Here is a 27,267-nt window from a genome sequence, read left to right as displayed (position 1 = left end):
CTCCAAAAAAGATAATACGCTCAATATCTCACTGTGCTGACATATTTCAACTAAATTGATAATGGGTCAGGATTGAGCAAAGCTTACAGAGTGAATTACCTTTTATCCATCCCTTCAAGTTTAGGGTTGCAGTCACCAACAAAATCAATGCTGTAGCATTTTCATCTCATGGCTTAACCCACAGTGACTCCAAATGAAATAAACTAATACTGCCTATCAATGGCAGCACCTGACATAAAAGAGAGTCAACTTTCAAGGAAGAGGTAGCAGGTCCTAATGCACAAATATAATTGTAGTAATGATACATTCATCCTGGGAAATCTCTCATCTCTATTCCTTTGCACAAACTGCATCCCATTCTTTCCTGGAATATACCTTCTCTGCCTTTTGGAATCCCTAGTTTACTTCAATGCTTACCTCCCACAGTCTTCTACAGGAAAACTTTTCTGATTCCCACCTCTCTGAAACTAATTTATAATTATTCTGCATTTTCCTTATGAGTACTGTGTGTATAGAATTTGTTCCCCAGGACTCTCTTACACAGCATCCCATTTACATGCTGACACTGTGTGCGAACACTGCTTGTGTGCATATGGAGGATAGAGTTTTGATCTGACCCCGCTCCTCTCTCTCTACTTCCCAGAACGTGACTGTGGAGGCTGGGGGTGGGGGGAGAGCTTTGCAGGAAGGTTTACTCAAGTGGCCATACTTAAGCTTTGTACTTTTATTTTTTTAATTTATTTTACTTCAAATGATTACTAATATATCTTATAAAATATAATATTTGGAGTTATTGATATTAATTTTAGTCTTACAGTACCTAATGTTCCTACCCATCTCTATAATCACACACACACACACACACACACACACACACACACACACACACATATCTGTGCAAATATAAGATGCATCAAGGCAAGACCTGTCTCGCTTTTGTCTTTATATCATTATTGACTCGTACAATTCCTAACACATAGTGCTTAATAATTTTTCTTGTTGAATAAGTGACTCAGACATATAGATGTCAAAGTGATATTAGCCTTAGGAAGCAAAGTATTCCATATAGTTTTAGCCAAGTCTGGTAGGTTCCATTGGGCACAGCCCATCATATACATGACCTCTATCAGTTTTACCAGAGATCAAGGACATCTGGCTAAATATGGAACCTGTTTCCTCATTGGACACCTTCTAATACTATTCCACAAACAGAGATATCCTAAAGACCCTCCTATGCTGAATACCCCCAGAGGGGCATAACATTTTCTCTCTGATATAAGCAAAAGTAATGTAAACTCAAGAAACAACTACATGTTTGATCAGTCTTTTCTCACCTCCCAAATCTCAATATAATTTCACTTTTTAGTAAGGCATTAGGAAGTTCTGGAAAATTTCCATGACCATATAAATACCAATAAAGTAGGAGAAGCTATTGGTAAGAAGGTCCTGCCTATTGGGAAAAAGAACTGGTTCAGTTCTCATTTTTCAGGAATCTCATGGTTCTTTGGCAACTCTGGACAAGAAAATGCAAATAGGCTTCCTGCAAGGAGCCCCAGATTATCCCAATAGGAGTTGGAAACTTGACCAAAGATGAGAAAATAGACTTTTTTGGAAATGGTGGTGGTGTTGCATTAAATAGTTGAACCAATGGATATTTGGGTGGTAGAATTACAGATTTAGAGATAAAGGAGACTTTTAGGAGCTATTGAATTTAACCTCTAAGCTCCCACTTTGAAGAAATTGAGGCACATAGAAATAAGGAATTTGTCCAGGTTCTCATAGTGGGCCAATCAGGCATCAAAAACATTTAATAATCATTTTACTATGTGCCAGGCACTGTGTTAAATAACGACATCAAGAAAGGCAAAAATAGTCTCTGGTGTCATGAAGTTAACGTTCTAACAGGGGAGACAATATATAAATAATTATATAAATATGTATATATGTAAAACTCTTTACAAATAGTGTCTCATTTCATCTTTTAAACCCTTACCTTCCATCTTAGAATAAATACTGTATCTGTGTGTGTGCATGTGTGTATGTGGAGAGAGTGAGAGAGTGAGAGAGAGAGAGAGAGAGAGAGAGATCATTAATGGAAGTTAATATAAAAGGGGAAGGTGGAGAGTAGCTGTACAGACCAGGAAAGGCCTACTACCAGAGGTAATATTTGAGGAGAATTTTGAAGGAAGCCAGAGAAACTGAGATGTGGTGAGAGGACAGAACATTCTAGGCATGGGGGAAGGCTACTACTGCAAAGAAGACAAGGTGATGGAGGGTAATGTTTGAGGAGCTACAGGAAGACCAGTGTAGTAGGGGTTGTAAAATATATGAAAGGAGTAAAGCTGAAAAGTTAGGAAGGGGTCAAGACATGAAGACCTTTAAATGCTATTCAGAGAGGTTCAGTGGATTTTGGAGGTAACACAGGAGCTCAATGAACAACTGGATGATGTGGTCAGACCTACACTTTAGAAAAAAAAGTCACCTTGGCAGCTAATAACTATCTAATGTGTCATATTAACCTAGATCTTTCTGACTCCCTTTCTTATTCTCTATCCAGTGTATCATGTGTCTCAGTTGATGGCTGGGACATTCAGAAACCTAACCAGAATTACAAAGGTAAGGGGAATTAGAGTGGACTCTTTCCCCAGAAACATAGAAATAGACAATATCATCTTCTTAGATGATCTTGCCATTTTTATAAGGATAGACCAAAAGACTTCACTACCACTGGGTACAGATTGCATTGAGAGAGCCAGATACCAGCTTAATGTAAAAATTTCCTAATTTCACATTTTTTAATGATTTCAACTTTCCAAAAGCAGAACTGATTGCCTTGGAAGACAGTGATTCCTTCTTCACTTGAGGTTTCAAACAATAGCTAAATTGTCATTTACTTGAGATGTCAAAGAATAGGGATTTTTAACCTGGGGTCCATGAAATATTTTTGGTTTTATTTTTTAATTTTGATATTTGTATTTTAACACATTTAGTTCCCTTTGTAATATTATGTATTTTATTTTATGCATTTAAAAGTATTATTCTGAGTAGAGATCCATAGGCTTTAACAGACAGTTGCCAAAGGGATCCTGGACATATACAGAAAGATTAAGACCCTATTGTAGTGGATTTTCAAGCTTAGGTACTAGACAGGCTAGTTGAATTCTTATGTCCCTTCTGATTCTTAGATTTTGTCATTCTTCCTGATTCTACATTTCTATTCTATGACTTTAATCACTCCACAGCCATTTGTCCTTCCTTGTATATCACTGGGAACAATTTAGAGATTATACTTCCAACAAGAAGAGATCTCACAATTTCTGAGACTGAGAGCTCTTTATTTGCACACAGTCCCTCATTCCTTTTTTGGAATTAACTCTTACCTTTTGGGAGATATTTTATAGATATACTGAGAGGCAGATTGGTGGAGCACATAGAGAACTAGATGTGAAGTTTGAATATCTGGGTTCAAATCTTCCCTCCATCATTTACTAACAAGCTATGATACTTAGCAGGTCACTTAACCCCTTTATATATGCCTTCATTACCTCATCTATAATATACAATTGATAGGAATTGCATTACTTATTTACCAAGTTGTGAAGAAAGCCTTTTGTAAAATTTAAAGCTTTGTAAAAATGCAAGTTATCACTATTTTCTCCTCTAGACTGTAAGCATCATGAGGGCAAGGATAATTCTCTTAGTTTTGCACAAGGTCCAATGGAACAGAATAATCAATTAACAAGTACATCTTCAAAGAATGAAATAATTTCACACCTTTCCTTTCCTCTCCTTCCCTTTCTTCCCCTCTCTTTTTCTCATCCATTCTCATAGCATCAGTTTCGCTAGTATAGAAATTACAAGCATGAATCACTATGTCCAGCTAACAGCCCCTGCTGTAAAGGAGCTTATATTCTAACAGTTATGTTTAAGTATACATGTGTGTGTTTATACAGAATCAAAATTTTAAAATTCAAATACATCCAAGGCACCTAACTACTAGGTAGTTTGGGGAAGAAGGAAACATTAATAGTTTAGAGGGATGAGGAAAGGTTTCATTTATTTATTTATATTTATTTTTATTATTTTTAAATTCTTCTTAACAATTACATGTAATATATTTCAACAAAAATTTTCCTAAGTTAAATGATTGGATTTATTTTCCTCCCTCCCTTCCTTTTCCCCTCCCAGTGTTGGCAGGTGATTCAATCTGGGTTATGCAAGTATTATCATGCAAACATATTTCCATATTATTCATTTCTGTAAATGAACAATCTTATAAAATCCCAAACCCCAATATATAAGCCCAAATAAACAATTGAAAAATCATATGTTTTCATCTGTATTCTGACTCCAACAATTCTTTCTTTGGAGGTGGATAGCATTCTTTGGCATAAGTGAAAGGGAGCACTTTAAAAGAGAAAAAGAATTCTCTATGATGGAGGTGAGGAGTCAGTTCATCACAGGCATAGGGGACAGTAATGACAAAGGTACAAAGAGAGAAGAGGAAATATAGAAGAAGAATAGTATGGGGACAATATTTCTGAACTATAGATCAATGTTGGAGGGGATGTGGCAAAATTGGGACACTAATACACTGCTGGTGGAGTTGTGCATACCACTCCTGGGTTTGTACCCCAAAGAGAAAATAAGGAAAAATACTTGTACAAAAATATTTATAGCCACATTCTTTGTGGTGGCAAAAAATTGGAAAATTAGGGGATGCACTTCAATTGGGGAATGGCTGAACAAATTGTGGTATCTGATGGTGATGGAATACTCTTTTGCTTAAAGTAATAATGACCTGGAGGATTTCTACATGAACTGGAAAGACCTCCAGGAATTGATGCAAAGTGAAGGGAGCAAAACCAAGAGAACATTATACACAGAGACTGACACTGTGGTACAATTGAATGTAATGGACTTCTCTACCAGCAGCAATGCAATAATCAAGGACAATTCTGAGGGACTTATGAGAAAGAACACTATTCACATCCAGAGAAAGAACTGTGGGAACAGAAACACAGAAGAAAAACATATGATCGATCATGTAGTTCAATGAGAATATGATTAGGGTTTTGCTCACTCTATTGTAAATATGAATGACATGGAAATAGTTTTTGAACAATGATACATGTATAACCCAGTGGAACTACTTGTCAGCTCCTAGAGGGGGGACATAAAGGAAGGTGGGAGAGAATCATGAATAATGTAATTATGGAATAATATTCTAAATTAAAAAAAGAAATATAAATATATATATATATATATATATATATATATATATATATATTGGTCCAGAAAAAAAAATGCCTAAACTATAGAATGCAAGAAGCAAAGTACTATACAGTGAAACCAAAAAGGGAAGTTGAGGCCAGGTTTTAAAGGATTTTAAAAACTAAACAGAGAATTTTATCTCTATTGCCTAGCCCTTACTGCTCTTCTGCCTTAGAACCAATGCATCCTATTGATTCTAAGATTTAATTAAAAAAAATAAACAGAGGGATTCATAATTTATCTCAAAGACAAGAGAGAGCCCATGGATTTTGTTGAATATTAAATATTTGTTGAGTAAATTAATTAAACATGCCATGTAATCTTGGTGAAATCGCCTCAGTTCCATCCAAAGGGATTAGGATGTACCTCCTAGGTACCAGGTGCTGCCATAGCCTTCCCAGAAAGGATATGTAACCCAAATGTCCATAACCCCTAGTGGAAACCATGAGATCACAGATCTGACTATAAGCCATACCATTGGACCACTAGAGATGCCAATCTCAGTTATGTAGAACAACCAGTTTTACCTCCTGGCACAATTCATAGTCAGACGGTTAATGCTCCAGTTCTTGTACAGAATCCAAACTTCTTATCTAAATACTATGGCCCTTGGCACTTCTTCATGTGATCCATCCAAACCAGTTTCTCTTTGGTACAAACATGACCATGGCAGGTGATGGATTCCAAGTGAGTTCAATGGTCCTATCACAGCTATCTTCTGTTTTGACCCCCACTAAGTTCCCCCACATCATGCATGTACATCACTGTCAGCCTTGACTTAACCTCAGACTTCTCTGTGGCGAGGACTGAGGAACCATTGGGGAGCCTCATGGAAGTCCTGTCCCCCTTCCATCTGCAGCCAGTGATGAATGGTTGTTGACATTACTAAACAAAGGTATTATTAGTAGATTACATCTAAGAGGCTGGACTCTTGCAGAAGGAGGGCAAAGGGAGCCGTGGGCCTTGCTCATCTCCCAATTACTCCACAAAAGCCTAAACCACCGGGTCATGGATAAAAGTGAATAAATGTTTCTAAATTCTTATCTTAAACACACTTAAGCTTAAAGCTATTTAACTGGGGCTTTTAAAGCATGTGTGCTTTATGGGAGCCCAGCTACCTGCTTCATTCTCTTGCTCTTATTTTTTCCTTTTATCCTTTTAGTCTTGAAGAAGCCTAATTAGAAGCTCGAACAGGGCCCTCTCTCCCTGCCCTTAAATCAGTAATTGGCTGCAGTGCAGAGACTGTCAGGAAATTAACACATCACAACATGACAGCTGTTAATTTTTTCTCCTTATTTGTCATATGAATCACCGCTGATTTGCCGGAGTGCATAACAAATTAGTGGGCTGTAATCAGGGCCTCTCTCCCATGAACAGCACCTTCTTGTTTTCTCTCTCTCTCTCTCTCTCTCTCTCTCTCTCTCTCTCTCTCTCTCTCTCTCTCTCTCTCTCTCTCTCTCTCTCTCTCTCTCTCTCTCTCTCTCTCTCTCTCTCTCTCTCCTCTCTCTCTCTCTCTCTCTCCTCTCTCTCTCCCCCTCCCTCTTTCTTTCTCCACCCCACCCCCCCAAGTCCATTACTTCCCTGCCTCCGCAGAAAAGACTGTTGCTAGGTGTGTCATTGTCAATAAATCAGAATAAGGAAATGCTAAAAGCGCCAGAAGCTCTTTAAACTTTGATGAAGGCTTTTAGTTACATTTTTAAACTTACACTCAGAACTGGGATTTTTTTCTCTTTCCCCCCCTCTCTCTTTTTTTAATTGTTTCTTCCTCCTAACAATATATGGGTACATGTCCAGCAGGGTCCCTCTTTCACAAAGCTGTAGGATGCACATGACATTTTTAGGTGTTACTGGAAGATCTAATCCACCAAAGGGACACAGAGGAAAGTTTGTTGGGAAATATATAAAAACATGTGAGATATTATTTAGGGTCAGAATAATGGGTGTCTGAACCTGTTTTCTGTCTCTGACTGGAGCAAAAGGCATGGTTATGGTGAATCCAAGAAGTAATAGTGAGCCACTGGAGTTTATTGAGGGTGGATAGAGTGATACAGATAGACCCACACTTCAGGAAAATCACTTTTGTGGCTGAGTGGAAGATGGTTTGGAGTCAGAAGGAGGTTATGCAGGGATACCAAATATGATCCTATTGTGCTAATCCAGGAGAAAAGGGATGACGACCTGAACTAGGGTGGGATGTTATGTGAATGCTGAGGAGAGGATGAATATAAGAGATGTAGAGGTAAAATGACAAGATTCTGCAAGTGATTTGATTTGTGGAGTGAGAGTGATGAGTCAAGGATGATACTGAGGTTGTGTACCTGGGGACTGGAAAGATGATAATGTCCTAAATAGTAAATTCATTAATAGGGAACTTCAGAAGAAGAGTAGGGTTTGGGAGGGGCAGATAATTAGCTTTATTTTGGATATGTTGAATTTGAAATGAATCCCTCAATTTGCAGACAAAAAACTATAGTAGGACCAGAGAGATTAAAAGATTTGTCCAAAGTCTTATAATTAGCAGGTAGCAAAGGGATAATTTGAAGCCATATCCTCTGATTTCAAAATGTGGGATTCTTTCCCCTAGTATCATGTTGCCTCAAAATCTTTAATAAACTATCAGAAATTTATTATTCTCAGAAGAATTAGGTATTCTCTAAAGTATTTTTGAACTCCAAAATCCTAGATTCTGCAAAAACCCTTTTCAAGATTTGGGTTCTTTTTGTCATTTAGTTGTTTTCAGTCATATCTGACTATTCTTGACCCCATTTGGGATTTTCTTGCCAAAGGTATTAGAGTGTACCATTTCCTTCTCCAGCTTATTTTAACAAATGAGGAAACTGAGATAAACAGGGTCAAATGACTTGGCCAGGTTCACACAGCTAATAAGTGACTGAGGCCAGAATCAAACTCAGGTCTTCTTGACTCCATGACTGGTTCTCTATTCACTGCACCACATAACTGCCCCTTTAGAAAAAGTTTAGGTTGTATAACATAATGATAACAGGAAGCATGGTATCTCTACACTGAGGCCAGAGCCCAGGGATCTTAATTTAAATTTCATTGCCCCCACTACCAAAATCTGTCATCTTGGGACAATGGAAGGAACCTTATTCTGAAGTCAAAGGATCTGAGTTCAGATCTTTTCAGTGATGCTTATGGACTGTGTGATCTTATGTGAGTTAGTCTCTCTGTTTCCTCAGCTAAAAAATGAAAGAATCAGCGGTAGCCATCTTCAAAGAAATATGATCCTGTAAGCTAGTTTCTTTGCTTAACTGTAGCTTCTTCATCTGTAAACTAAATGGGCATCTGGAAAAAGTAGATGTTGCAGTGGATAGGGCACTGGGCCTGAAGTCAGAAAGACCCAAGTTGAAATTCAGCCTCAGACACATCCCAGCTGCATGACCTTTGGGCAAGTCACTTAACCCTGTTTATCTCAGTTTCTTCATCTTTCAAATGAGCTGAAGAAGGAAAAGGCAAACCACTTCTCTATCTCTGCCAAGAAAACTCTAAATGTGGTCATGAAGAGTCAGATGTGACTGAAATGACTGAAAAACAACAACAAACTGGAAATAGTAATGTTTGTATTGCCTGTCTCAAATATACCAGTTTTATTATTTTTGGGACAATAAATGAGAAAGCATTTTGTAAAGCACAAATCACTCTATATGAATGTCAACTTACTAGAAATCTTTCAGAACCATCTTCACACTGTTTGCCCTGACTTCTCTTTCAAGCTTCCAGAGGATTCCCTGGTTCTAGTATTCTGGGCTGAAGTGAGCAAGTTCATAATCACCTTGGTGATATTGTTGATCAACTTATAAACTCTGCTTCTAACTCCACAAAAATTGTCTTTTCAGAGTGAACAGATGTAAGTCTTAAAAGTGAATATATGAACTAAATCACTGATTCAACAAGTCTTTCTTGTACTCCTATCCAGTGCTAGGTCCAAAGGGAGATACAAGATAAGAAGAGATAATCTGCCCTAACGGTATTTCCCATCCAGGTGAAGAGTTAAAGCTCATCCACTTGCAATAATTAAGAAGTAGTAAAAAGAAGATCAGAGCAAGGAATGATTCTATCAAAGGGTAAAGAGGTTAGGTTTGGGGTCAGAATAACTGAAGTTCAAATCCCAGCTCTAGTACTGGTTAGCTGTGTGATTCTAGGCAAATCATTTAACCTTTCTCAGTTTCAGTTTCCTTATCTGTGAAACAAGAATAATAATAAAACACCTACCTCCCAGGGTTGCTGTGGAGATCAAATGAAACTATTTTTTAAACCCTTACCTTCCATCTTAGAATCTATACTGTTCATTGGTTCCAAGGCAGAAGAGCAGTAAGGGCTAGGTAATGGGGGTTAAGTGACTTGCCCAGGGTCATGCAGCTGGGAATTATTAGAGTCCAGATTTGAACCTAGGACTAATTTTTTTTAACCTTAAAGTGCTACATAAATGTAAGCTGTTATTTTACTATTAGTATATTATGGTAGAGTAAAATACCATGGGAGTTGGGGAGGAGAGAGAGAATGGCTGTCATGGTTGTTGCTTTTTAGAATCAGAAATGTGAGACCAATGCTGAGGTCCAATGAGGTGATAGGGGGTGCTGTAGGGATGGGATAAACAGAAAGAGTACTGAACAGGGAGTAAGAGGACATAGGGTCAAATTCTGTCTCTGATACATAACTGCATGACCTTGAGTAAGCCATCTAACTTCCTTTGGACTCTGTTTCTTCACTGGTAAAATGGGAGCCAGGTTGGACTTGAGAGTCCTTCCAGTTCTAGATCTATAATCCTATGAACATATCTTATGAACTACTTGGTCTCACAGATTGTCTATGTAGGCTGGACAATGTCTGAGGAATTGACAAAATTTTATCTAGCTTGATAGAACATCTAAAGTATTTTGACACATTCTTTCCAGCACTAAATTGATGAATTATTGAGTTCACTCCTTTACAAGTTTCTAATTAGTTGTTTTAGTTATGACTATATATAAACTAAAACAAACTACAAACCTCAAATTATTTTTCTTTGTTTATCTGAATTAATTTTCTAGCTATTTCCTGTAAATTTGGGTTTGGGGGTTGGAACTGTAGAGTTTGCTCTACTCCCTTAGTTGATGTAGCATGAATCAATAATCTCTCTGGATACATTTTCTTTTTAGGAAATATTTGTATTCAAAATCCATTTCCCCAAATTCCAAAGCATTGGATTATCATGATTATTTTCATAACATTTCCCATCCAAACAAGATGTGTCCTGATGCCATTGGATAATGACCATCCCTGAGAATTGCCCTAACTTCATCACTGGACATGGTGACCAGTAAACTCATCAAACTTCCTGAGAACTTGACCAGGCCCATCACACATCCATGTTGGAGACATGGAAACCTCTCTCAGAAAAGAAGTCAGCTCTATTCAGAGACAATTTAATTATGTTCAATATGGTTTGCTCCTTCTTAATATACTACATCTTGTAAAATTCCCGCTTCAGCAAAAGTTTGTCTTTACTGTCACTTTGTAGAGTCTAAGAAAAGGGTTTGTAAGTAAAATTTCAATTTTACAATTATTCTATCAATTCCTAATTTAAAAAAGTATTTATATATTATATGCTATGGGATTAGTTCCCCTGTAGAGACCTGGAATTAGGGATTAAGAAGTGAGCATCAGACAGGGTGGTAGTGGTGGAAATTTTGAAATATCAATTCTAAAGCTGGCTCCTCATCTTCCCAGATAACGGCATCCCCTGGCACTTGCCCTGCCACCCAGAAATCTCTCATAGGACTCCCCAAGCAGACAGTCTTTTCACAGACAGCCTGAGGGGCAGCTCATCAATTTTTTATTTAAGGGCCAGGCTTTCTGTCAATTCTTTCTGTCCGTAGAGCCACGGGAGCTTTGGGGTACATTACAATGATAACTAGAACATTAGTCAGACTCTAGTTGCTTCTGGAAAGCAATCTCGGGAAGGGCCTGCATCTCTACCATGCTCAAAATGCAGAATTCAGTCAAAGAGCTGAGATTTTGGTCTCCAGGACATTTGTTGGCTCTTCGGGATCTATCCAGCTGTTTGTTCCTGGTTGGTCACAGCTGGGGACTTCTGAGCTGCTACCAGACAATATACATGTCTGTAATTACTCCCACCTTTTATAGTGGAGATAGCAATGAAAGTTTAGTGCATTCTTTCCTACTCCATTCCACTAACTCTCCCACCGATAACGGATGAGTAAGTGAAAAGCTATTTCCAAGGCTGGGACAGAGTGAACCAGAGCGGGATAGAGTCCCATTTTTAACAAACTTGGGCTAGGCTGAAAGCATAATCTGTAAGGCAAGAACAGACACATGCAGAAAGCAAAACAAATGCTCATTAGGCAGACTGACCCAGACTGACCACCCACATTGCTGTAATTCACCAGTCCTATCCTTGTCCATCTCTACCTCTTGCAAAGCAGAAGCAATGGAGAGGACCTGGAAACTAGGCTATTTCACTTTCCCTACCTTTGAACTTGAAGTATCTGGGTTCCCCATCTTTGCCATTTACTCCCTCTATGACCTTGGGCAATTCATTCATTTTGGGGTGTCAAATTCCTCATCTGTAGAATGAAGTGACCTGGAGTAAATGATCTTCAAGGTTACTATTTCTAAAGAGTCACTTTCCATGGATGAATTGAAGGAGGAAGAGGAATTTGAGACCAAAATGAGATCTGGGGATGGGGGAAGAATTTCTTAGATCAATACTTTTGCTTTTTCTCTATTGAATATAAGAGGTGGCAGGGACCTTACTGATTTTAATAATTCATACTTACATATAGTACTGTAAAGATTATGAAATTATATTTAGTTACCATTCCAATTTGACAAACAAAGAAACTAAGGTCTAGAGAGGGCATTTGTCTTGCTCCAGATCATGTAGTGAATAAATGATAGGGTCTGATCTTTTGACTCTGGCTCTTGTCAGCTTTCTCTGATCCTCCCCTCTGAAGGATGATGTCACTTGGTGATACTTTGAGGTTTCTTCTTAGAGCAGAACCTTCTAACCACAAACAGGAAAGTGAAAGCTTAGGTTTACTCCCACCATCAATCCTTTGGATAGGAATAATAGAACCAGTTCTCCATGTTGGGTAATTCTGTTCTGCTGTTCCACAAATATGCAGCATCGTTTTATCTAAGGCTAGGGAAATTTAAGTAGCCTCTGCCCTGGTTTACTGATGAAATCTTTCTCATATCTCAAGAGTCTCAATAATGAAAAATCAAGGATGAGATGCTGTTACTTTCCTAGAGTACCAAGATGCCAGGTGTGTATGTGTGTACTTATATATGTCCATACATATGCTTAAAACATCACAAAATCATGGACTCATAGATTTACAGCTGAAAGAGACCTCAGAGGTGTTCAGGGCTAATTCTTCCAGTTTTGGGATATGGAAAAAAACTGAAGAAACTTATTTCAAATCACAAAGTTAATTAGTGACTACTGAAGAATCTAGTGTGAAGCCTGAAGACTATGTCATATGATGGTCCTTGTAATGTTTAGCCTACAGAGTAGAAGAAGGGGTCAGGTTTTGTATCATCAGGTATTTGAAGAGATGTCACATGAAGGGGGAATTAGATTTGTTCTCCCTAGACTTAGAGATCATTGATAATGGTGATCTTGATAGCTAGGAAAGGGAGCATGGAAAAATGAAAATCAGTCTTGGGAGAGTCCTGTGTTTAAGTCCAGTCTCTGAATTATACTGTGTGACTGTGAGTACGTCACTTAACTTCTCAATGAAGAGTAACCCATCTGCTCTGGGAAAATTATTTGTAATAATAGAATCATAAATCTAGACAATAATTATGTGGCTTGGAACATTCTAAAAGTTATAAACACTTAGAAAAAGAGGCATCTAGGTGACATAATGGATAGAGAGTGCTAGGCGTGGGATCAGAAAGATATGAATTCCAACCTAAGATATTTACTTGCTATTTGGTCTTGGGCAAGTCATTTATCCTCTGTTTGCCTCAGTTTCCTCAACTGTCAAATGAGGATAATAACATACCTATCACCTCGGGTTATTATGAGAATCAAATGAGATACCATTTATTAAGTGCTAAGGCTAGTGTATAGCACATAGCAAGCACTATATAATGCTAGCTATTATTAGATATTAAAAATATGACTATTCAGAATTGTTTTTAAGGTGCTTACTAAATGCCAAATATATATGTATGTATAAACATACATATGCAATTTATATACACACATTACCTTCATGTTAGAATATGAGCTTTTCCTTTTTTTTAAACCCTTACCTTCTGTTTTGGAATAAGTATTGTGTATTGGTTCTAAGGCAGAAGAGTGGTAAGGGCTAGGCAATGGGGGATAAGTGACTTGTCCAGGGTCACATACCTAGGAAGGGTCTGAGGTCAAATTTGAACCCAGGACCTCCCATCTCTAGGCCTGGCTCTCAATGCACTTAGCCATCTAACTGCCTTTGAATTTCCAGGCCTTGGTACAGTATTTGGCACATAGTAAATGATAAATGCTTAATAAAATATTTATTGTATACATGTATATATATATTCATATATACTATATACATATATACCATATAAATATTAATATATACTATATACATATATCTTAACATATACCATATACATATTATATGTATACATCACCATTTGTGGCTATGTGGGAAAGGGGCTGAAGTGGAGTCAGGATCTCATAGTAGGAAGGCTAAACAGGAGGCTATAGTCTACGACAGAGGGAAGAAGAAGCAAAACTAATGTAGGTGTGTGAGTGATGAGAAGGGAGTGATATATACAAGAGAGACTATGGAGATAAAAAAACAACTTTGGGAAACTGAATGTATGAGTGATTGAGGGAGAATGGAGCATCAAGGCCAGCACTGAGGTTCTGAATTTTAGTGAGTAGAAGAACAGCAGTATTGTAAAAAGTAACAGGAATACAAAGGAGAAACTACTGGAGCTTAAGGAAGAAATAGATAATAAAACTATGCATGTGGGAGACCTGAACCTTCTACTATCAGATCTAGAAAAATCAAACCAAAAAATAAATGAGAAAGAGGTAAGAGATGTGAATGAAATCTTGGAAAAATTAGAGTTAATAGATATATGGAGAAAAATAAATAGGGACAAAAAGGAATATACTTTCTTTTCAGCAACACATGGTACATTCACAAAGATTAACCATGTACTAGGGTATAAAAACATGACAAACAAATGCAAAAGAGCAGAAATAATAAATGCAACCTTTTCAGATCATAATGCAATGAAAATAATAATTAGTAAGGGTACAAATGGAGAAGCAAATCAAAAATTCATTGGAAATTAAATAATGATTCTCCAAAATCAGTCAAAGAACAAATCATAGAAACAATTAATAATTTCATTGAAGAAAATAACAATGAAGAGACATCATATCAAAATCTATGGGATGTAACCAAAGCAGTACTCAGGGGGAAATTTATATCCCTGAGTGCATATATTAACAAATCAGGGAGGGAAGAGGTCAATGAGTTGGGTATGTAAATTAAAAAAAAACAAACAAACAAAAACTAAAAAAGAGAACAAATTAAAAATACCCAGATAAAAACTAAATTAGAAATCCTAAAATTGAAAGTAGTAGAACTACTGAATTAATAAATAAGATTAGAAATTGGTACTTTGAAAAAAACAAATAAAATAGACAAAGTACTGCTTAATCTAATAAAAAAGGGAAAGAAGAAAACCAAATTAACAGTATTGAAAATTAAAAGGGAGACCTCACCTCTAATAAAGAGGAAATTAAGGTAATTATTAAGAACTATTTTGCCCACTTATATGGCAATATAAGTGATATGTATGATTATTAAAAAATATAAACTGCCTAGATTAACAGGAGAAGAAATAGAATCCTTAAATAATCCCATATCAGAAAAAGAAATTGAACAAGTCATCAAAGAACTCCATAAGAAAAAATCCTCAGGGCCAAATGGATTCACAAGTGAATTATCTATCAAACATTTAAGGGACAACTAACCACAATATTATACAAAGAATTTGACAAAATAAAGAAGGAGTTCTACCAAATTCCTTTTATGAAATAAATATGGTACTGATTCCAAAGCCAGGCAGATCAAAAACAGAGAAAGAAAACTATAGACCAATCTCCTTATTGAACATAGCAAAATTCTTAAATAGAATACTAGCAAAACAACTCCAGTAAGTTATCATGAGGATTATTCACTATGATCAGGTGGGATTTATACCAGGAATGCAAGGATGGTTTAATATTAGGAAAACTATCCACATAATTGACCATATCAATAATCAAACCAAAAGAAATCACATGATTATCTCAATAGATGCAGAAAAAAGCCTTTGACAAAATACAACACTCATTCCTATTGAAAACACTAGAAAGTATAGGAATAGAAACAACTTTTCTAAAAATAGTAAACAGTATATATATTTAAAACCATCAGCAAGCATCATCTGCAATGGGGATAAATTAGAAGCCTTCCCAATAAGATCAGGAGTGAAACAAGAATGCCCATTACCACCTCTATTATTTAACATTGTACTAAAAACACTAACAGTAGCAAAAAAAAATAAGAAAAATAAATTGAAGGTATTAAAATAGATAATGAGGATACCAAGCTATTACTCTTTGAAGATGATATGATAGTCTACTTAAAGAATCCTAGAGAATCAACCAAAGAGTTAATGGAAATAATTAATAACTTTAGCAAAGTGGAAGGATGCAAAATAAACCCACATAAATTATTAGCATTCCTATATATTTCCATAACATCCCAGCAGCAAGAGTTAGAAAGAGAATTTCCAGTTAAAAACACCTTAAATAATACAAAATATTTAGGAATCTATTTCTCAAGACAAACACAGGAATTATATGAACACAACCAGAAAATACTTTCCACACAATTAAAACTAGATCTAAACAATTGAGAAAACATAAATTGCTCATGGGTAAGATGAACTAACATAATAAAAATGACAATTCTACCCAAATTAATTTACTTATCCAGTGCCATACCTATCCAAATACCAAGAAACGTCTTTACTGAATTTAAAAAAAATGATAACTATGTTCATTTGGAAGAAGAAAAGATCAAGAATATTAAGGGAAATAATGAAAAAAATGTGAAGGATGGGGACTCATCAGTATCAAATCTTAAATTGTACTATAAAGCAGTGGTCATCAAAACAATATGGTACTGGCTAAGAGACAGAAGGGAGGATCAGTGGAATAGACTTGGGGTATATGACCTCAGTTTTCAATAAATCCAAAGACTCCAGATTTGGGGATAAAAACTCACTATTTGACAAAAAACTGCTGGGAAAACTGGAAAACAGTATAGGAGAGATTAGGATTAGATCAACATCTCACATCCTACACCAAGATAAATTCAGAATGACTGAATGACTTAAACATAAAGAAGGAAACTATAAGTAAATTAGTTGAACATAGAATAGTTTACCTGTCAGATCTGGCCTATGGGAAAGGAAAGATTTTAAGACCTAGAAAGAGTTAGAAAAAATTACAAAATGTAAAATAAATAATCTTGATTACATTAAATTTAAAAGGTTTTGTATAAACAAAACCAATGCAATCAAAATTAGAAGGGAAGCAAAAAAATGGGAAATAATCTTTATAACAAAAACCTCCAACAAAGGTCTAATTACTCACATTTATAAGGAGATATAAATCAATTGTCCAAAAAAAAAGGCATTCCCACAATTGATAAATGGGCAAAGGACATGAATTGGTATTTTCAGATAAAGAAATTAAAACTATCAATAAACACATGAAAAAGTGTTCTAAGTCTCATATAATCAGAGAAATGCAAATCAAAACAACTTTGAGATACCATCTCACACTTAGCAGATTGGCTAATATGACAACAAAGGAAAGTAATAAATGTTGGAGGGTATATGGCAAAATTGGGACACTAATTCACTGCTGGTGGAGTTGTGAATTGATCCAACCACTCTGGAAGGCAATTTGGAACTATGTCCAAAGGCTTTAAAAGACTGCCTGCCCTTTGATCCAGTCATTCCACTGCTGGATTTATACCCCAAAGAGGTAATGAGAAAAGAAAAAAAAAACTTGTACAAAAATAACTATAGCTGTGCTCTTTGTGTTGGCAAAAAATTGGAAAATGAGGGGATGTCTTCGCTTGGGGAATGGCTGAACAAATCGTGACATCTGTTGGTGATGGAATACTATTTTGCTAAAAGGAATAATGAACTGGAGGAACTCCATGTGAACTGGAACAACCTCCAGAAACTGATGCAGAGTGAAAGGAGCCGAACCAGGAGAACATTCTACACAGATACACTGTGGCACAATAAAATATAATAGACTAGTCTAATAGCAACAATGTAGTGATTCAGGACAATTCTGAGGGATTTATGAGAAAGAATTCTATCTACATCCAGAGAAAGAACTATAGGAGTAGAAACTCAGAAGAAAAACAACTGCTTGATCACATGTTCCATTGGAATATGATTGGGGATGTAGACTCTAACTGATCACTCTAGTGCAACTAATAATATGGAAACAGGTCTTGATTAATGACACATGTAAAACCCAGTGGACTTGCTCTTTGGTTATGGGAGGGGTGGGAGGAGGGCAGGGAAATAACATGATTCTTGTAACTATGGAAAAATATTCTAAATTAATTAATTAATTAAACTAAAAAAAGTAACTGGAAAGTTTGAAAGAGAGATTTATTTGAGGGTAAAGATGAGTTGTGCTTTAGAAATAAAGAATTGTCGATCTCTATAAGAAATCTGGGTCAAAATGTCTAATAGGAAGCTCATAATGTGAGACTGGAGCTGAGGTGAGAGAATGATCTGGGAGCATCTGCATAGAGATGGTAATTGAATCCATGAGAGCTTATGAGGTCACCAAATGAAACAGAAAACAATATATAGGCTAAGGACAAATAAGGTTGTGTTCCAAATCCTAGGAAAGTAAAAAGAAATCCATTATGGATTCAGTGATCATTGAACAATCTGCTCAAATGTACCATAGCATTTAAAGTGTTTTTGTTGATAGTTACAAAGCCTTTGACTCTGTTCCTCACTAATGTCCTAGTCATGGGCAACAAATATATAAAAGAGACTCAAGTATCATGATAATACTATTGAACTTGATGTCTTCATGGAAAAGTATTCTCCACTGAACATTACTAACATACATTACCAACACAATAATGTCAAGAACTGTGTGTATAAAACTTGGCAGTGTTAGGGTTTCAGTTATAGCAAATCAGGAAAATATTAAAGATGTATTCAAAAGCTGACTCTAGTGAGCAAAGTGCTCATGGACCAGACTTATGGATATATTTCTAATATTTCACGTGATTGATTGCTGAATCCTTAAATTGGTTGGGTCTTAAATTTTGTGGAACTTAAAAATCAAGCCTTTGATGTTATCTGCAGTCTGCAAGCTAGCAGAAAGTTCTACAGGTCCTTTGTAATATCAAAAACTTGGATTCACATAAGCTAGTGTCAGGGTGCTGGAAAGGAGAAGACTTCACATGGGCTTTTTACCTGACTACCTGGCTATACTCTTGAGGCCATCTGTTCCTTTTGCTTGACATTACTATGTTAGAAATTCTGGTGTGCTGACTGTTTGATTGACATCCTGTGACCCATTCCTACAATCCTCAATAAAATCAGTTCAGCTCAGTCACTCACTTTCTCTGAGCACCTGAGGAAGATATGACCTGCTGACATGCTAAAAACCATGCTAAAGTTTTGTCCCTGTGGCTCCTATTCTCTCTCTCTCTCTCTCTCTCTCTCTCTCTCTCTCTCTCTCTCTCTCTCTCTCTCTCTCTCTCTCTCTCTCTCTTTATCTGCTCCTTCTATGGCTTATTCTTTGTAGCTTTTAAATTTAACCCATTACTTTCCAGCCTTCAGCTTCCCTCCAAAAGTGATTCAAACCTACATGAGAATTTTAGAGTGGGTCTCTACAGACAGTTTCCATGAAGACATTTTAAACCCTTTATGGTTCTAGCTAGCACAGAATCTTTTTATTATCACTCCTAAAAAGACCAGTGTATGACTTCCAAGACAAAGAAGGGGAAAGCCCAAAACATCATATCAACCACTTGGTATCCATGAAGGGGAAAGCCTTCTTCATCTGTCTGTGCTTAGCATGCTGTTTGGCACATACTAGATACTTAATAAATGCTTATTGGCTTGAATTTATCTTATGGAAACTTTCTCCAACAATAAAACAATGTGATTTGGACTAGAAAGGGGAAATGCCATAAACTGTGTACCAAGGAAGAATAAAATTGTGAACTAAGGATCAACTTGGATCATGAATAAAGATAATATATTTAAAAACCTTGTCTTCTCAAGTAACATCCATTGAGCCTAGGCTACCAAGGTGAAAGTTGATGCTGTCTTCATTAAGAGACTCCCTGGCAACCTGAATTCAAAGCTTAATGGAAAGAACATATTCATAGCAATTAACACCTATGTGATATCATGCTTAATGTATACTTTCAGCATAGTAAAATGGATAACAACTGATGTAGATGTCCAAACAAATATGTGTACAATGTTAAGGAAACATCTCCCTAAGCAGTTTGTATTGCCAAGACAGCTATAGAAACATTAACACTTCTTCATCAAAGAGAAGGAAGACAGTTGGTAGGTGTTTTCAGAGCATACAATAAACAGCCTAAAATTTTATAGAAATACTTTTAGAAGAAACAGACATTACTGTAAAAGCTGACAAATATATATCATTGAATTTTTCACATTTAGCTGAAAACGATTTATCTCTAGATGAAAACAATGGAAAAACTAAGACCCAAGAAATCAGAAGGTGCTCCACAGGCTATGTCCCTATAAACTAAACCAATCTGTGTTACCAAAGTAGTGTAGAATAAATGACTGAGTCATGTGGATGTGTTTGTGAAAAAGGAGGTTTATGATAGTCATTCAGGATTAGGTCTTTGCCACCAGGAACTAGAGAAATATTATCTGTAAGGAACCCAGACTTATTGACTGATGAGGATTATGTCATAGAATGATGGGAACTATACAACATACCACTACAGCTGGTATTCTAACCATTTTTTTGGTATAGGCCCTTTTGATTGCCTGGGGAATACCATAAAATGTTATGTAGAATGTTTTTAAATGCCTAAAACAAAATATATAGGATTAAAAACCAAACCACTTTCATTATATTGAAAAAGTTATCCATCTAGCCTATTTGTCTATCTCTATATATTATTTTTTAAAGACATTTTCAAGTGTTCTAGGATAAGAACCTCTGTTGTAAATGTTGAAGAATTGCATCTTCTGAATTTCTTTGAAAAATTTGATTATGTGGTTTACAATTTTATACTAGAAGATTGTCATCCTATATGTCTTCATACTACAAATACAAGGCCTAAAATATCCTTGAGAATTCAACAAATAAATTGTATTGGAAAGTGAGCATCATTAAAGACATAATTTTTGTCTCAACCAACTAAACATGCATTCACTGATCCATAAAAATTTAAGAATAATACTTTTAATAGATGTCACCATACCAAATACTCAATCTCTAAACTTCATGGAATGGAAAGCTTTTGGAATATAAAGATCTAGCAGAAGAAACTAAAATCACTTGGGAAAAGGATGACTTATTTTGTTTATACTGCTTCTATAATTGTCTCAAAATGCTTTTAGTAAATTCACTGATGAGCTTGCCTTCCAATACTCTTATTAATTTAGAAGGCAGCCATTTTATCTATGTGCACAAAAGATTCAAGAGTACATATGTACATATATATGTGTATATACACATATATAATTAGTTTGTCAATGAACACTTTTCTATGCCAGACACTACACTAAGTGCTGGGAATATGGGAAAAAAAGAAACTAAAATCTATCTTTGCTTTCAAGGAACATTTATTCTAATGGGAAAGACAACATTTGGGTACATAACAAATAAAATGACAATCATCTAAAAGGAGAAGGCATAGCAGCTAGGAAGCACCAAGCAAGACTTCCAGAAAATGGTTGGATTTCAGATGAATCTTAAAGGAAGCAAGGGAAACTAAAAGGTGGTAGTGAGAGGACAGACTATTCCAGGCTTTCAAGGACAAAGGCATCGAGAGTATATTGTATTCAAGGCACTAAAAGTAAGCTAGTTTGAGCTAAATCATATTGAAAGGAAGTAAGATGTAAGAAGACTGGAAAAAGGAAATGGTCCTGGTCCTGGTAAGAGCTTTATTTATTTATATCAATTAGCAAGCATTTATTTACTCTCCCTACTACCTTACACCTGCCTTTCAGCCCCTGGGGTGGGGAGGAAAACTTGTGTAACAAATTTGCATAGTCAAGCAACAATAAATTTTCACATTTTCCATGTCCAGAAATTTGTTTCATTTTGTATATTTAATACATCACTTCTCTATCAGGAAATTGGCATCATTTTTTGCCATTGGTCCTCTGGAATCATTCTTGCATATTGCATTGATCCTAGGTTCCTAAAATTGTTCATTTTTACAATGTTGTTATAGTAGAAATTATTCCTCTGGTTCTGTTCACTTCACTCTGCATCAGTTCTCTGAAATAATTCATCTTGTAACAGTAGCATTCTATTATATTCATATACAATTTGATCTTGTTTTACATGGACTAAACACATAAGAATTCAGGTGTATGCAACTGGCAATAGAAAAAATGAAGGCAGAAAAATACTTAAAATAAAAAATTTTAATTACTCACTACATCCCTACCATTTCACCAAGTAGCACAAAGTCTTGAAGCAGTTCACCGAGTTATACCCATTCTCACTCTGAGAAGCATTAGTGTGAGTCATTGCATTGTTTTTTGCCAAGCATTGGCTCCAACATTAGTCTTTGTCTGGGGTCCTCATGTGTTCACATTGTAGTAATGCTTCTCTTTGTTTCATTAACACCAGTTAGTTATTAATAATGGCCCCAAAATACAAGAATAGTGATGCTGGTAGCTCTGATAAGCCTAAGAAAAGTAATAAAGTATCTGGGTATATTCATATAAGGAATACTTATTAAATAATAGGGTTCACTATTATGTGCTATTTTCAACTTAACATGAAGGGTCTTGGAATATGTTGTTTGTATAAATAAGGTCCTGCTTTATTGCACTTTATTTAGCCATTCCTCAATTGATAGGTACCCACCCTCACTTCCAGTTCTTTGCTACTGTAAGAAGAGCTGCTATAGATATGTCTCTACATATGGGTCCTTTTCTTTGTTCTTTTCTTTCTTTGGTATGTGTACCCATTAATGATATATTGATGGCTCAAAGAAAATATATAGTTTAGTTAATTTAGGAGAATATTTCCAATTTTTTCCTAGAATTGCTATACCAATTCATTATTCTTCCAAAAATACATAAATACAAAAATCCCCTCTAACATTTGTCACTTTCCACTTTTGTCAACTTTACCAATTTGATAGGTGTGAGTGGGAACCTCAGTTTCTTAAATTCTTATTTCTCTAATTATTTGTGGCTTGCAACAGTATGAAGTGTTTAAAATGCCAAATTGAAGACTTTATGCTTTTTATCTTGGAGGTATCAAAGAACCATTGAAGCTCCTTGAACAGTGGTGAGTGGTGATATAATGGCATAGTCAGGCTTACATTTTGAAATATCACAATCATGGCTTGTCCTTGAACCATTTCTATATGAACCTCCTCTAAAAAAGTGAGAAAGAGATAATAGTGATAGTAACAACCAAATATCTAGAATGATCCAATCAAGTGGCCAGAATTATATACAAAGAGTTTTCTAGCTTTCCTAAGCTAACAGAGAATAAATGCAAACTCAAAAGTATCTTAAGAATTCAATAAATAATCTCTCCTGAACCTAGATCATTATCACAGACAGAGTGGAAGGCAAACTGGACATAACATTAATTCATAAAAATCTTAGAAAACCATTTTAATAAATGTTTCCATACCAAATACTAAAAGCCCCCAAATTATATGGAAAGAAAAACTCTCAAAATATAGAGAACTTCTGGAAATACTTCAACCCATGTGACAACAAGCTAAAGTACCTATCTGTCATGTCTGTTACTGTTACTGGAGTTGTACCAAAGTTGCCTTTAGGGAGCCCATAGAAAATGAACTTACATAAAAGAACAATAAAACATAGCAATTTAAGAAGTATTTTTACCTGAACTTCATTAAATATAAGATGAGAATAATGATGATGATGATAACAAATAGTGATAGATGACATGTCGTGTTTTAAGGTTTTCAAAGGACCACATATATGTGATTGTTTTAGTGGACATTTTAGACATTTTAAGTTGTCTTCATGTAAGAAGAAGCATCCTACTGATTAAAGTCTTGAGGAGGTTCTAAATTCTCCATTACTAGAGGTTTTTCGATGGACACTGCATGATCACTGGTAGAAAAAGTTGTAGGAGGGTATTTTTTTTTAGAAATGGGCTTCTGTCCATATCTTTGTACTCTCATTATCATCCCTGAAATTGCATTTGGTTTTGAAATTCTATGATTCTGATATATGATCATAATATATGCTAATGTAGTTTTATGTAGTACTTTACTATAGATTAAGACCCTAGAGGATTTGTTTAGACACTTAAGGTTTAGACACTTGGGTTCTAGCCCAAGATCTGCATTTCTTGCTGCCATCTTGGAGTGGTTCCACTTCTCAGGTGCTCTTGTCAGTTCTGTTAAAATAAGATCAGAACAGGACAAGGGCTATCAGCCTTAACTAACACCAACCTAATCTGGCTGAATAGCACTTAAAAGAGAATTCTGCTTTTTTACAAAGCAGGTATTTCCAACACATATGCCTTAGACTTTGGTCACTGGAGGATATCCCTTATCATGATCCCTAAATGTCTATGTCATTAAGTATATAGTTGGTACTATGTTGGTACATAGTTGGTAAAATCATATTTAAATTCATCAGCATAGTGATATCAAAAGACCACTGAACTTAAGTTCAAAGGATGTGGGTTCAAATTCTGGCCTGGACAGATTCTGGGATCTCAATCAAATAATTTAACTTCTCTGGGATTCAGTTTTCTCATCTAGAAATAGGAAAGAGATTTGAATATATGGTCTGAAAGGTTCTTTGCAGACATAAATCTCTGATTCTATGATTAGTCTTAAAATAAACATTTCTTAATCTCTTGCTTTTCCCTTTTCTCCATTCATCCACCAGGAAAGGTAGAATGATATTCTTAGAACAATGAAATATTCTTATCAAAATACCTAATATTTTCTAATTTTGTGAAAGAAAGACGCTACCACTGGCATCTCACTGGGGAGTACCCATTTAGCTCCCACTTGAAAAATTGATCACTTCTCCCCATATTTAGAAGGTGCCAGATTCACAGTGATAAATGACCAGTATTCTTTGCAATGTTTAATGGCAAACCCAGATCCAAGAGGAACAGTCGCCAGATGGCACGTGTACGATTCCTGGAATATGGCTTTCAGAGAAACCACAAACCTGGAGGAGCTAATGCTGTTCCAGATGCATTAACTCATAATCCCCAGGAAGAAAACATTTCAAATGAAGGAAGAGGAGGAATCTGTTCTTGACGAGCCCTAATAGCTCCGGTTAATCCTCATCCTGGTGAAAGGTACTTGCTTACAAGTATGGAAAAACTTCATCAAAGTCAGCAAGAGGGACCAAACATACACACACACAATTACTGCAGAGAGCAGCAGCTCAGCAACTAGCTTAGTGTTATAGATTGTGCTGGGGCTCTGTGCAAGGCCCCCCCCCGGAGTAGCCAGGACAATCAGGAATCCCACCTTAGTCTAGCTACTCCTTATTTCTAGGAAGGCAGCAATAAACTTTGTTCAATACTTCTGTAGAGACTGTATGACAGAAAGTGTGCCTGGCTCAGAATAAGAGTTTAATAAATGCTTGTTGACTGGCTAAGTGGAGATGGGATGGTAACTTACTACCTGCTATTTAGCTTTTTGGTTATATTCATTCATTCATTCACTGTGTATTCACTGATTGCCTGCCTGAGGTGCAGCAGATTTTTAGGTGCAGGTGCTTTTGTAGAGCATCCTTTTCTGTGAACTCCATTCCTTCTCTACCAACTAGAGATTTATTAGGACCAATAAGGGTACAGTGAGGGCAAACTGGGTGGGGGAGAGATAAGAGAGATTAATTTTTCCTTGAGTTTATTTCCTAACAGATATCAGACACACCTAGAAGTAGCAGGGAAATCTGGTTTAAATAGCCCTAAATAAGGAATTTAGTGGCTTTGAGCCTGGACTTTGTTTCTATTTATTCCTTTCCCTTTTTTTTATAGCTGACTTGCTTTGTAATCCTAGGTTAGAGTTAGAGAAACCTCAGTTTCCCCATCCATAGATTAGAGAAGAATTCTTACCTGCCTCTGGTGTGTGGTGAGGCAAAATGAGAAAATTCATTCTTCCTGCTTTAAGCTTCTTGGAGGGAGGGTGATATATAAATTCAAGGTGTTATTATTAGAGAGCAAGAAATTTGTTCCATGCTAATTAAACTCACACCTTACCATTTTATACATCCCGACACCACACCATGACAATCTGACATGTTACAGAAAAGGGAGAATTCTCCACAAAAACACAAGACAAGATGACTTCTCTGCACGACGCCAACATTGCAACGGTGTGTCTATAATCCACCCCCCTTCAGTACTCCCCTCCCCCAATCCAATCTGAATTAAGATATTTCCAGGAGAAGCTGATGGAGCTCTGAGCTCTTTACAAGGCATTCACTGTTTTCTGAGAGTGTTAAGAAGTTGTCAAACCTGGGTCATGTAGGTGAAGATTTAGTAAGACAGCCAACAAAGTTTTCTCAGTTGTTGTGTGCTGCCCCCACTTACTTAAAAGCCTGTTGTGCGCATGCGAGGAAAAAAAAATTTTTTTTTCAACCATAGCTTTATCACTCCTTTGGGGACTAAACATCAAGCTACCAGGAGGTCACTGGCAGTCTGGACTCCTGAGGAGATGGTCACTTTTATGAGGGGGGAACCAACTAAGGGAGAATGGATGCCAAGTCTATTGATCCTATTATCCTATTTTAAGATGAGATAGTGGGAAAAAAGGACCAATTTTTTTTTCTTGTTTCAGGGCCAAAGAAGAGAATAACCACGGATGGTAATGGAGCTGTCACAGAGGAGAGAGAAGTGGAAATTCATGGTTCTCTTGTGAGGCAAAGACATCTGTGTTATTGCACCCTAAGCCAATAGTTTTTAAAACAAAGTCATAAAACAAGCTACTGTATATAACAGGGATGGAAAATATGTGGAGCTTTCCTCCACCCTGTACAGGTTTCTGAAAAGAAAGAAAAATAGACCAATGACTGGGAATGAAAGAAGTATGAGCTGCCAGCAGGAGGGTACATAGCTCCCATCTTCCAAAGGAACAGGGATAGATTATGCTAAAGGAAATGGAATAACCAAACCCATGTCAGAAGCAACGTCAATGACCAGGCAACAGGAAAGGCACAGCATGTCTCTGTAACCTCTGGTGATTCAAACTAGGACAGGAGTGATGATCAATGGTTCCACTCCTCTGCGCTTCTATTGTCCTGACTCCAAACTTCAGATTCCTGTCTAGGGGCCTCTGGACCAGAATTCTGTATCACTGTGGGATATTCAATGAATGTTTGTTGATTATTTTTTTAGTTACTCAAATGCATTTAACTAGCAGACAGAGAAGGCACCATTGTAGAAAAAAAACTGGATTTAGAGCTATGATATGACTTTGAATCCATCCTGGAACTGTTAGTTCCCAAGTGAGTGAAGTTAGAAAAGTCACTTATCTCTCTGGATCTTGATTCTCTTATTTGTAAAATGAAGGACTGAGACTATATGATCATTAATGTCCCTTCCCGTTCTAAAACCCTGTCTAGTATCTAAAATAAGGATCCTAATGATATTAGGAATTCAGTTCAACCATACAATTAGAAAAAAATACTGAAGATCACCCTTACTTT

At 36.3% G+C, this 27,267-nt stretch overlaps 1 long non-coding RNA gene across 1 annotated transcript; it reads left to right on the top strand.

The window, feature by feature from the left end:
- The first annotated feature begins 2,370 nt into the window (after window positions 1–2,370).
- On the top strand, window positions 2,371–26,947 carry LOC130456436 (uncharacterized). Its single transcript, XR_008915291.1, has 2 exons — window positions 2,371–2,616; window positions 26,400–26,947. It is a non-coding gene; the product is annotated as an uncharacterized LOC130456436 (long non-coding RNA).
- Window positions 26,948–27,267: the final 320 nt, after the last annotated feature.

Source organism: Monodelphis domestica, chromosome 1 (genome assembly GCF_027887165.1).
Source record: "Monodelphis domestica isolate mMonDom1 chromosome 1, mMonDom1.pri, whole genome shotgun sequence".
Classification (NCBI taxonomy): domain Eukaryota; kingdom Metazoa; phylum Chordata; class Mammalia; order Didelphimorphia; family Didelphidae; genus Monodelphis; species Monodelphis domestica.
The sequence above is the reverse complement of the archived record's forward strand: the minus strand, read 5'-3'. Positions and strand labels throughout refer to the sequence as shown.